This window comes from the organism of the source record quoted next, unplaced genomic scaffold (genome assembly GCF_019419815.1).
Source record: "Pyrus x bretschneideri cultivar Hongxiangsu unplaced genomic scaffold, Pyrus_bretschneideri_v1 Contig113, whole genome shotgun sequence".
Taxonomy (NCBI): domain Eukaryota; kingdom Viridiplantae; phylum Streptophyta; class Magnoliopsida; order Rosales; family Rosaceae; genus Pyrus; species Pyrus x bretschneideri.
The window spans coordinates 34,302-45,793 of NW_025999406.1; the positions used below are offsets into that span (position 1 = coordinate 34,302).

The following is an 11,492-nucleotide window of genomic DNA, read 5'->3' on the forward strand; positions in this document are numbered from 1 at the left end:
GGCAAATGCATTGACTTTTGTTGACCACCTTGTTGAGTCACTTAGATCTATTTTCTTAGCATATCCTTGTAGTACTCATTGGTACAAACACGTGGGCGCAAACGGAACGTAATTTGGAGTTATTAATGAATGAAGTCGAGGGCAAAATTGTAAATTTATTATTTTCTGGAATGCTCCAGATTTTTGCAGCAAAATCTGGAAAGCCACATGTGTGGCCCAAATTAAAGGAAAGAAAAGATGGGCGGTGGAGATGGAAGATAAAGGAGAGAAAGGTGGGGGAACTGGACTAGTTAGGAAAGGGAGAAAATGAGAGAACCAATGGGGGAGGAGAAAAAGGAAGGCAAAGGAGAAAGGTGAGCGGGCAGCCGATCGGACCCCCAACTCATTTCCATGTCCCGACCTGATCTCCAACCTCATGTTCCATGACTTTTCTGATCCCTTTCATGGCGTTTTACTATCTTTTCATGGCCAACCATCACTTGTAAACATCACTACGACGTCCTTGCCATGAATTCCACCCCAAACTCGACGAGATTTGGTTTCACCCTGTGGAGAATAGCACCGGTGGGTGCGACAGGTCTCATGGTGGCGTTCTGCCATTCCTGAAGCAAACTCAACCAACCACCACCACTAATAGACTCTCCTCAATCTCAAGAACAAAGCCCATGCATTGGTTTTTTTTTTGGTGGGGTTGGGGGGGGGGGGGGAGGGGAGCTTGTTTGGAGTTGAATCAAAACCACCCATTTCTAAGGTTTGTGCAGATTTAAGGCTTTTTATGGTCAAATTGGACTTGGCCTCAGGTATGAAACTTGCTCTACTCATTGAGATCTTCATTTTCATGAAATTTGAGACTTACTAGAAATAGTTGATTTTTCCAGCGAGTTGGGTGGTCGACTGCCGTGTGTGGTGGTGCGTGGGCCGAGACCCCACCTAACCTTCCTAAGCTAAGTTTGATACTCCAATTTCATAGGTGAATTCTGATTAATGAAATTCCATTGTTTGGGAATCCGACGTGCGGATCTTCCCGAATTGGATTCCTAAGTACGAAAAATAAAATGTTTACCGCCACTTGAATTTACAACTGGCAAAGATTCGACCGTTGGATCGTAATAAAACTTTAGTATGATATTTTAGAAGCATAATGTGGATCTTTGGAAGTTACAGATCAAAAATATGTGATGCGGATCTTCCAGATAGAGTTACGTAGGGTTGTGGACCCTACTGTCTATCTTTGATTGACGGTTGACTTTTGGTCAATGGGTCTCAAATCATTCTAGAACATCCTTGGTGATGTATTTTATGTAAGTTAAGTGTTCTATCAATAAGAATTCTGAGACGTGACTGAATATTCGTTCTAGGCGACGATCATTTGTGATGCCTCGATATTCATGCTAGGGAGTTATAGCACGGACCTCAGGTGAGTGGGTCTTTTTCCTTTTTATAGTATATGTATATGTGTGTGTGTGTGTGTGCGTGTGTGTGTGTGTGTGTGTGTGTGTGTAAACTTTACGGTCTCTAGAAATGTTTTAAATTGAGTATTCCATTTCATGCCATGTCTAGAAAATGTATTATTTTTAAATGTTGCATTGTTATGAAATATGTTTGTGTTAAATGATCCTACGGAGGAGCGTGTAAGCTTCAGGTGAGTATTATGTGATTGAATGGGTTGTATTGAATTGGTATGCACACATTTATTTAGAGCTCATCATGGTTGCACCCCGGTATTAGGGCTCCCGCCCGGAGCTAGGGCCAGCCTTCACGTGATTGTTCACCTCCCACACTACAGACTCACCTTGGATCCAAGTTTGGTACCAGCCTATCGTACAGGCCACAATAGGTGGTTTCAACTCATAGGTGACCCATGAATTATCACACAGCATTCACATGATTGTAGCACTTAAGCGTACATATTTATACACAGTCTATCGTACAGGTCACACTAGGTGACTCCGACTTGTATGCTAGCCTAGATTGATAAGCTATAGCCCCAGTCGTATAAGTCACGTTAGGTGACTCTGACTACCATACTATTTTATATTCGTTTCATACCTAGCTTACAATTATTATCGTTGCTCTTGTCCATTGGTTTTTATACCTACGTAGTAGTATTATTTTCTGGAAACTATATAGGTTTTACGGCGAAGGGTTATAGTGCATTCAAAAGGTTTTTATTAAAACTATATTTTTAGGCCCACTCACGCTTGTTTTTCGCCCCTCCAGGTTTTAGCTGCTGAACAGTTGTATCGACGAGGATTCATAGTGAATCTTAGTATTAGTGGCTACTTTTGAGGGTATAATCCTTATCCACTCTGCTGTACTTTACTTATGCTCTGAGGTCACTTGTGAAATGGGTTCATTCCCGCTCACCAGCACACTCTTATATTTAGGCACTTATAGGTTCAAATTTATTCACATTTTCCACATCACTACACTTTATGGCTTCGTCACCTTCTAGTGTCGGCCAACACAGCTTGATTCAAAGTCCTAGTTGACATTGCGGATCGGGGTGTGTCATTTTTGTGGTGTGTGAAGAGATAAGACATTGTGGTTCGTAAAAAAACATGATTAAAGGTCTTCTAATTTCATTTGTAGGGTCAAATGAAATTTCAAAGACATAATTGTATAAGGATAAAGCTAGGAAGGCCAAATTTTTCAAACCAAATTTGCAAGCTAATGATGTGGTTGTTGATGATTGGATTATTACTTAAATGTTAATTAACATACTTATTTTCTATTGATGACACATTATTTGGTCTGTTTTGGTTTAAAATTTTGGTCTCCCTATCATTACCCATTATACAAATTATTAAGGTTAGCTGTAGTCAATGCCCCTATATTAGCTCTACCATTGAACGACACTCTTTTTTAATCAACAGTCACATTTTTTTATTAACGGTGACATTTTTAAATTGAAAACTGAAAATGGCATCAAATGCATCAGTGATTATTTGGGCCCAGCTCACTCCAAGCCGCACTCCCACACACCAAACAAACAACAATTATAAATTACATCAACGTGTTTTTGCAAACTGTAAATTAATCATTATGTTATAAACATTGTATTAAAGTGTGATTGTGTAAATCCTAGATTAGATTTGATACTAGTTATTCTTCCCTATTAGGACTTGTATTCCTTGGAGGAGAAGGATTCATCCCTTCCTTACACAACCCTACAAACACATCTCTCTCTCTACTCTACTACCGCACCCCTCTCGTTCCCTTGTCAAATAAAATGAAGGTTGGTTTGGTATAGTTGGGCTTTGAAAAAAAGCTGCTTCTGCTGTGCTGTGAGAATAAGCAGCTGTGAAATAAAGCAGTAGAGTGTTTGGTAAACTTTTTTTGTAAAAGTGCTTTTGGAAAAAGAAAATTAAAGCAGTATGATAGTGTTTGGTAAACTTTTATGTAAAACAGCTATATGTGCCATTAATTTAATTTTCTTAACAAATAAAGATGAGTTACTAAATATACTTTATCTTTTGAACATTGCTCACTGCTTGAGTCTTAATATTGTTAATTAACTTGAGCATTGGATATTCTTTGGCCAATATCATGCTGATATATTGAGCTCGTAATAGACTACCAATACAATTTGCTATTTTCTTACATGTGGTGGATTACTCCAATAGTTAAGGCTTTCATGTTCAACTCACTGTATCCTGGACTCACTACATCACTACCAGTATAGTTCTCAGCCAAGTTTGAAACTCGCTCCTAGTTCAGATTTAGTGTAGATCACTGCTTGGATACAAACAAAACAGCCAACCTTTATTACCTCAAGCTTGCTAACACAACCAGACCCGGAATGTCCACTAGGACTCCGAATCGAGCTATGCTAGCCGACACCTAGAAGGTGACGAAGCCATAAGGTATAGTGATGTGGAAAATGTGAATAAATTTAAACCTAAAAGTGCCTAAAGACAAGAGTGCGTTGTGAGTGGGAATGAACCCATTTCACACGCAACGTCAGAGCATAAGTAAAATACAGTAGTGTGGGCAAGGATCATGCCCTTAGAGGTAGCCACCTATACTGAGATTCGCCAAAAATCCTAATCAATACGAAGTTTCAGCAACTAAAACTTGGAGGGGCAAAAAACAAGGGTGAGTGGGCTTGAGAAAAAAGTTTTAATAAAAACCTTTTGAAAACGTTATAACCGCGCGCTGTAAAACTTGTTTAGTTTCCAGAAAATAATAATACAAACGTATGTAGAAATCATGCTCAAGAGTAGTGAAAACCAAGTACATGCCATGTTAAGTATCTCAGCAATGAAATAAGTAAGCCAGGTGAAATAAATCAATGTAAACAGATATGTCAGCCAGAGTCACCTAACATGACCTGTACGGCTGAGCCTATAGCTCATCTACCAATTCCTGCACATGAGTCGGAACCACCTAATGTGATGTGTATGACAGGTTGGGTGTAAATAGATACGCTCAAATGCTAAAATCAAGTGAAGGCTATGCGAAGTATCGCAAGTCACCTACGAGTTAGAACCACCTAATGTGGTCTGTACGACAAGCTCGCACCTGCCTTGGATCCAAGGTGAGCGTGTGGTGCGAGAGGTGAATGATCACGTGAAGGTTAGGCCCTGGCCTCGATTGGAGCATTAACACTGGGCAGAATAATGTTAAGCCCTGGCCTCGGGCAGAGCACTAACACCGGGAAGGATAATGAGCACTAAATGCATCCAAACATGACCATACACACTGCAATTACTATCATCAATATGCACCCACCTGAAGCTTACCTAGGTGTCCGCAGCGTCATGCAATAATATGCATATCTATACTAATGCATATACTAAAAACATAAATCCATTTAAAACCATTTATGGGAAAATGGAAAACATATATACGTATATATAGGAAACCAAAAGCCCACTCACCTAGAGTCCACGCTACAACTCCCTAGCACGAATATCAAGGCGTCGCGAACAATCGGTGCCTAGAACAATTATCAAACCACATCTCAGAATCCTTATCAATAGAACATGTAACTTACATAAAACATATCCCCAAGGACGTTCTATAATGATCTAAGACCCATTCACCAAAAATCAAATGTTGGTCAAAGGTCGACGGTAAGGTCTATAACCCTATATAACTTAATCTGGAAGATCTGCACATTGAATTTATGATCCATAACTTCCAATGATCCACATTATGCTTCTAGAATAGCATACTAAAATTTTAACACGATCCGACCGTTGGATCTCCGCCACTCACAAATTCATGTGCCGGTCAATTAGCCAATCAACTATGAAACTACATTAAAACATTAGAATTTCACTAAATAGATGTCAAAAATGGATTCAGGACGTCGAATTATCCTAATTTAGATCCTGGGTCAAAACTCGAAAAGAATCAACAAAAGTCAACAGCCAATGCAAGGAATATTGCAAAGAATATTCCTCTTCTTGAACCTTTCTGGTCGCCAGATTCTGCAGAAATTTTCTGGCAATCTTTAGAATTCCATATCTCACTCGTTTCTCAACCAAATTTGACCCATAATGTACCAAAATGAAGTTAGAGAAGTGTAGAACAAGATTATACCTTCTTGGAGTCCAAATGGTGGCCGGAGGTGGCCAAAAAATGGTCTGAAAGATGGCTGTCCAAGGAAAAATTAGGTTCTCGCCGGAATTTCTGGGCAACCTTCAAACGTCCATAACTTTGTCAATACTCAACTAAATTGAGTGATTCAAAAATAGAAATCATAGCTTGGAATGAGACGAACAAATTGGTACCTTCCCTGGCGGCTAACGCAGTTTGGGAGGAAAATGGTCTGGAAGGTCATGGGTTCGCCGTAAACTAGGCAAACCTTAAATCGTTATAAGTTTCTCATTTTTCAACCAAATCACATGATCCAAAGATGAAAATTTATCTAATCGACTACAGGAATCGATTTATACCTGTTTTGAGTTCAAAAGATTGCTAAAAATCATCTGAAGCACGCCTAGAAGTCTTGACCCAAAACCTTGTTCTTCGAACTCGTGTTTTAGGTTCTTTTTCAATGAAACAAAAATCACAACGGAGTTTATGATGGTGAGGACATGCAGATAATGGTGGTTTTGATGTTCAACAAGCCAAAATTTTGGTGGCTGTGGTGGTTTGTTTCACGGGAAGAAAGGGAGAGCCGAGAGAGAGTGAGAGAACTATCGAGAGAAAGAGAGGATGGGAGAGAAAAAGGAGGAGAGAGAGTTTCAGAATTTTTGGGTGCCCACATGGTACTCACCCAATGGTTAGACAAAAATATCACATGCCCAATTAATTATCAATTTTATCAAAATATCCTCGACGTTCAAAACCTCATAAAATCTTCGTTATAACTTCGAATCACATTCTGTTTGTGTCCACGCGTTTGTAGTGACGAATACTACGAGGATACACCAAGAAAATAGATCTTACCTGACATGACAAGATGGTCAAACAAAGTCAACGCATTTGCCTCGAAGGGCATTTTCATAAATTCACTTATTAAAATTATAGAAACCGTAAAATTGGGAATGGGTGGTCATTACATTGCAGTTGGAGGATGAATCCAATTCAAAAATAACAAATAACATTTGGGATAAAGAATTAATTTTACTAGTTACATTTTTTATACACCAAAACTAGATTACCTATGTGGGTGAATCAATTCAACCAAAAATAATAGATTACAATGGATTACACTTGCCCATGCCTTGATTACATCTGAGAATGATCCAGCTTAACTACGTGTCCGTGATCTGTTGGTACACCGGCATTCATTTCCCTGAGCTGCTCAATTACGCCGAGCAGAAGATTCTTCCCACTCCACATCTTCTTCCCCCTAAGTAGCATTCTGCATATTAGATCCCATCTCATTCAATTAGAATTCAAGTCATTATTCCTTAAAAATCTGTTTTTAGATTCGCGTTTCTCAACAATTTGAGGGAGAAAAGAAAACATTTAAGATTAGAGCTAACCCTGTAACCTCTACGAAGAAATTGCAGTGAGCTTCCTTGTTCCTCTTGCAGTCCCAGGACCCTCAAAAGTTCTTCTTTTGTCTTAACAGTACACACAGAATCAGCCTTAAAGCATAACAAATTATGTCTAGCAACTAACAGAAAGTGACTGACGATTGGAGGTTTAGACAGAAATATACTTCACCCAGAGTAAAGGGTGTTGCACTCTCTGCTACGCAAGCATAAGAACCATCGGCTTGTTTGAGCATTACCTGCCAAGGCCCTGCACAAAATGAAAAAAATACCCATTGAGAAAAATCAGAGGATTTTCAGAAAAATAAAGTGCCAACAAAATCATGGTTAACAACACAAACAAGCTGACTGTACAGCAGAACCTTCGTGGATAAAGAAACGTTGGGGTTACAAGCGCATTGATAATGAAAAACATAAAATCAAAAGGAGACAAATACAAGTGATGGAAACATTTAATCAGCACACAAAAAATTAGCATTCAGAACCAAAATGTTAAGACTTTAAAGTAGCAGACACAAGAATGAAGATATTGATCATTAAGCAAATGAACAATGCATTGCATTTGCACACAAAGCAGAGCTATTATATAAGCATGCAATTACAATGCACGATCAAATGATATATAAACATTCAAAATAACAACAATCAATTGAATTGAAAGAACATCAACAATAACAAGAAATTGAATCCAATTCATTTTTAAATTAAACACAAACCAACACAATTAGGAATTGTATCTCGCCTAAAGATCATCGATCAAACAAAATAAAAGCAACCCATTAATCTTACCACCAAACCACGGCGATGGCAATCAGCAGCGTCCAGTAAGATTAAAACACAAAATTGAAAATTTAACAATCACACCAAAATCAATCGATTGCAGAACAAAAACAAGAAACCGAGAAAAACCCATAAATGATTCGATCCCAATTCTCCAAATTAACCAAAGAACCTCAGAATTGACAAACCGATTCAATACAAGAGCAATTACAACAAAAAAAAAAAAAAAAAAAAAAAAAAAAAAAAATTGAATTGAATTGAGCTGTGGGATTTGAAAACTTGGGATAGGTCGAATTGGGGATGAAATTTAAATTAGCAAAATCAAAATTAGCACACAGATCAAAATGGTATTCACAGGCAATAAAGAACAATGCACAGACAAGAGAAATTAAAAATATATAAGTATGAAAACGACTACCTCTTGCTTCGCTTTCTCTCTCTCTCTCTCTCTCTCTCTCTCTCTCTCTCTCTCTCTATATATATATATATATATATGTATCTCCTACCTCTTTTAGGGTTTGTTTCCTCCACAAACCCTAATTTTTTCCCCATTTTTTTCCCTAATTGTTTCCTTCATCCCCAGTTTTTTTTCCCGACACCCATACACATCATCCCTTCACTCTTCCCACCCCTCTTTCACTCACTCTCCTCATCCCCAATTTTAAAAATCCAAAGAAATAAATAACAAAATTTTAGACAAGAGAAACTTACCAAAGGAAGGATGGAAGGCAACGGCGATAGAATGAGGGAAGGTGATGGCGGTGTCTGTGGCGCTGAGACTGATGGAAAGAGACGAAAAGGAAGAGGAGGAAGAGGTGCAGTGGTAGGCAACAGAGGAAGAGAGCGTGTAAGAGAGAGTCTATGTTTTGCGAGAAGGTGTGTGAGAGAGAGTCTAAAAGTGTGAGGAAGGTAGGAGAAAGGAGAAAGGAGGGCAATGTTGGCAAATTGAAAAATTCATTAAAAAGATTATTGTAGCTCCGTGTTTCTCAAATAAGCTACTTTTTGAAGCTGCAAAATGCAGCTTCCTGTTTTTAGCTTTTTTTCATTTGAAACTTTGAAATAAAGCTAATTTGGGGTGTTTACCAAACACCAAAAACTCTCTCAGCATTTTTTCATACCAGCTTTTTTATAAATCACCTCAATACCAAACGATACCTAAGCCACAACACATTAATATTGTTGTGGCCTATATTTAACTGAGGGGTGCGGCATGGAGAGAAAGAGAGTGGAGAATAGACTTGAGGAATTGTGTGTTAATTCTCTAGTCTTTGTGCCTATATTTATAGTAATAAGGAGGAGAGAAACTTGCTCTCCAAGTAATAGAAAGTCTATTAGGAAAGACTTTCTAGGTCCCAAAGGATTCCTAATCTATCTTTACTTAGGATTTACACAATCACAATATGTATTAGAACATATGTCACAACACTCCTCCTTGAGTATGCAAATACTCAAGTAGATGGTGCATCAAATCATTTGGCAAATGTAGAAGCAGTTGATGAAGTTGTCTCGTCTAGTCGGCACAAGTAACGAACACAAGTCTCAAAACAAACTGACGAATGCATGGGTGGTAAAACTCACAAAACCTTGCTATGGCAAAACCTAAGGTGGGACAAAAGCCTATAGCTAAAGGAGAAAGGTGAGAAGTTGCATTAAGTAAAAAATATAGGTCTTTGGGACGCAGGTATAACGTACACAAGGGTATGACCAACCCATGATAGGTGCCTCATCAAAACCTAGTCAGGTAGCAAAAACCCAGTGGGAAAATGCTTTTAAGCATAGGGAAAAAGATTAATTTAAGGTCAAATGAGTATACTTATGGATACTCCATCTGAGTTTGACAAAACTTCCAAATGAAACTACAAGCATTGCAAATGAGAAAGTTACGTATACTAATTCCTTAGACAAGCTTCTGGAATGTAGACTTCAGTAGTGATGTGCAGAGGTCGGCAATGTTGTCTAGGATTCGGCTGCTTGACTTCAAACTTTGGATGCTCATGCTGATGTAGACACAATATACTTGGCATTGAGTTGTTGGATGTATCATGATCTGGTCGATACATACAACGTTGTCTTCATGGATCGTTATTGGGACTCAACGATGGATGAAAATCGCAGGGACTTCGAATATGCTCAACAAGAGTTCTTGACCATATCTCTCACGTGATGACATACAGTGAGTCTTGGAATAATTCAAAGGTTTTGCACAAAAAGGTCTATCTGGTTGACCTCCAAGATATTGTAGTGTTCCTTAATGGTAAAGACATAACCATTTGGGAATGTACCTTATGCGGTCAAATAGATAGTCTGATTCAGCGAATTGATAGGATTTTTACCACTTGATAAAGTAGGGATAAAACACTAAAAAATACTTGCAAGAGTACAATGTTTTCATAGTATAATAGCTCAAGCAAAGTCGTTTTCCATAGGGATTGTGTCACATCCCGGCCTGGGCCCCCACCATATCTTGGGCTCGACTCCACCGTAGCACGATATTGTCCGATTTGGACCCTACCACACCCTCACAGTTTTGTTTCTGGGAACTCACACGAAAACTTCCCAATGGGTCACCCATCTTGTGATTGCTCTCGCGTAAACTCGCTTAACTTCAGAGTTCCGATGGAACCTGAAGCCAGTGAGCTCCCAAAAGGCCTCGTGCTAGGTAGAGATGGGAATATACATATAAGGCTTACAGGATCCACTCCCCTGGGCGATGTGGGATGTTAAAGATTGAATGAATAATTTGTATTTAAACTAATTCTTAATTAATTATTTGAAACAAGGTTTGAAAAAGATTGATTTTGGAATTTTAAATAAAAACAATTAAAGAAATTAGCAAAGTAAAGAAAACAAAAGAAAACGTTTTTGAAAATTAAAGTTGTGAAAGCCTAGGATTCCGCCGTCACCTTAACAATCCTATGTAGTTTTACCAATTACTTATGAATTATACATGCAACTTTGAAGGTTAGATTTTCCTAGTGCATATTATCCTCGTGATATTCAAGCAAGAATGTATATCTAACATATCACATCCCCGCCCGGACCCCCACCACATCCCAAGCTAGACTCCACCGCAGCACGATATTGTCCGCTTTGGGCCTTGACCATGCCTTCACCGTTTGTTTCTGGGAACTCACACGTGAACTTCCCAGTGGGACACCCCATCCTAGGAATGCTCTCGCACGAACTCACTTAACTTCGGAGTTCCGATGGAACCCGAAGCCAGTGAGCTTCCAAAAGGCCTCGTGCTAAGTACATATGGGAATATACATATAAGGCTTACAGGATCCACTTCCCCAGGCGATGTGGGATGTTACATAACATGCAACCCATCTGTGATATTTAGATCAAATATAAACATGCAAGACTCATTAAGTTTTGTGAAAACTCTTTGAAAAACCATGAAAACCCCTATGAGCGTGATATTCGCCTTGAGTGAAATTACAATTATTAACCACAAGAAGCAATACTCAATCCTCCAATGATTTTTCAACCGAATTGCATCTGATTACTTATCTAAATATCGTAATGGTAGCTAAGCATTAAGACATAGAGACAGTTGAAGCACAATGATTAATAATTCAAAGTACACATGCATAACATCATAAGCAATTGAATATATATATTCATGCTAAGGCTCGTGGCCTCACCATAGCGAAACAAAAATTAGTTACAAACAACCAACAAAGAAAAGGAATTTTATTGAAAATAGAAAATTAGTTACGAACAACCCTAAACACCTTGAAAGAAAATACAAAT

The 11,492-nt window shown here is 38.5% G+C and overlaps 1 long non-coding RNA gene across 1 annotated transcript; it reads right to left on the reverse strand.

Moving 5' to 3' along the window:
• Positions 1-6,424: 6,424 nt before the first annotated feature.
• On the reverse strand, positions 6,425-8,639 carry LOC125473994. Its single transcript, XR_007255758.1, has 4 exons — positions 8,448-8,639; positions 7,124-7,206; positions 6,945-7,025; positions 6,425-6,820 (listed from the first exon to the last, which is right to left on the reverse strand). It is a non-coding gene; the product is annotated as an uncharacterized LOC125473994 (long non-coding RNA).
• Positions 8,640-11,492: the final 2,853 nt, after the last annotated feature.